The sequence below is a fragment of the Lottia gigantea genome (assembly GCF_000327385.1).
Source record: "Lottia gigantea unplaced genomic scaffold LOTGIsca_1745, whole genome shotgun sequence".
In the NCBI taxonomy this organism is placed as follows: Eukaryota; Metazoa; Mollusca; class Gastropoda; family Lottiidae; genus Lottia; species Lottia gigantea.
In genome coordinates this window covers 7,924-9,003 of record NW_008708220.1, presented here as the reverse complement: position 1 = coordinate 9,003, position 1,080 = coordinate 7,924, and positions in this window count along the sequence as shown.

The following is a 1,080-nucleotide window of genomic DNA, read 5'->3' as shown; positions in this document are numbered from 1 at the left end:
CATTTCAATTTTTTGTTCTTCCTCCAAGAGGTAGTATAAATTTAATTTCGGAAGCATTATCTTGTAAAACATCTATTTTTAGTTTAGATCTGATCTACAATAAAATATATAAATTAATTTAATTTATCGCCAATCCTTCAGTCTTTTCTTTTTCACAAACTTTGCTTCACATCAATGACAATAACTTTATCATCATAAAACAGAGTATATGCATTGATTACAACATACGGACATTAATAAGAACATAACATAGATATGTTGATACAAACTGATTATAAATAATAAGTAAATTACTTACACTCATCGGTAGAATTATCAGTATCTCCAGAATAAGTATAAGTATCTCCTTGTCTATATAAAATATGTATTTGTCTGATAGGATAGGTATCTATTAAGTTTACACTCCACCATGTATTATTATTATAATTAGTATTCATACATCTAAAAGAATTTTGTGATCTATCACCATCTACTACTAGTTCAGGTCCAAACCTATCGTATTGTGATACTTGAGACGCTGGTTTCCCTAATGCAACATTCTCTAAGATAAATTACAGAAACTTATTATTACATATTTATACCATAAACAAAAACAACATAATATATTGTCTGTAGAAAGTTGTAACAATTCCTTCATCACTAGGAGTATACAAAATACTATATAATATTTTATAGATATATAATAAAATCTTTCTTTGCAACATCGTACACAACTGGTGTATTAAAATTTCTTATGGTCCTCAAATGTGATAAAAAATACGGCATGACACCATGCAATTTTTTATTAATTCTCATTTAGTAGGTTTTTATTTGTCCATTGACATCGACATCTACTAACAGATCTGATTACAATATCTCATGAAGAGGTCCTTGAAGTCTCTTGAGCAGAAGAAGAAGATGAATTTCGTCATAGAAGAAAAATGTAAAGTTGATATTTGAGAAGAACGATGTAAATGAAATGAAATGTGGTATAATTCTGTATTTAAATGAAACGTACAGAACACGCCAATCGAGTTACCCCTATTCCCCCAACCCACACCCCCAGCTGCTTTCAATTTTTTTATCATTTTACATAGTGAA